Below are 580 nucleotides of genomic sequence, written 5' to 3'. Positions count from 1 at the left end.
GGTTTTGATCCAATGGCTTCATTTTTTTAAACAATTTTATTGAAATATAATTCATATGCCAAACAATTTATCCATTTAAATATATAGTTCAGTGGTTTTCATTATATTCACAGAGTTGTGCAACCATCACCGCAATCAATTGTAGAACATTTTCATTACAACCAATAGAAACCTGCACCCTTAGCTGACACCCTTTAGTCCCCCCACTCCCCAACCTCCTACGCCCTGACAACCACTAATCTCCTTTCTGTCTCTATAAACTTGCGTATTCTGGACATTTCACGTAAATGGAATGTAATATGAAACCTTGTGTCTGGCTTTTTTCACTTAATTTTTTTTAACATCTTTTTTTTTTTTTTGGAGAATGAACAAATGTTAAGACACTGTGGGCTGGACACATCTGGGAGAGATACATTTTTTGGGGGGGGTAGGAGTTTATTAATTAATTTATTTATTTTTGCTGTGTTGGGTCTTCGTTTCTGTGCGAGGGCTTTCTCTAGTTGTGGCAAGCGGGGGCCACTCTTCATTGCGGTGCGCGGGCCTCTCACTATCGCGGCCTGTCTTGTTGCGGAGCACAGGC

Source organism: Physeter macrocephalus, chromosome 4, assembly GCF_002837175.3.
Source record: "Physeter macrocephalus isolate SW-GA chromosome 4, ASM283717v5, whole genome shotgun sequence".
Taxonomy (NCBI): domain Eukaryota; kingdom Metazoa; phylum Chordata; class Mammalia; order Artiodactyla; family Physeteridae; genus Physeter; species Physeter macrocephalus.
Note: the sequence above shows the minus strand (reverse complement) of the source record.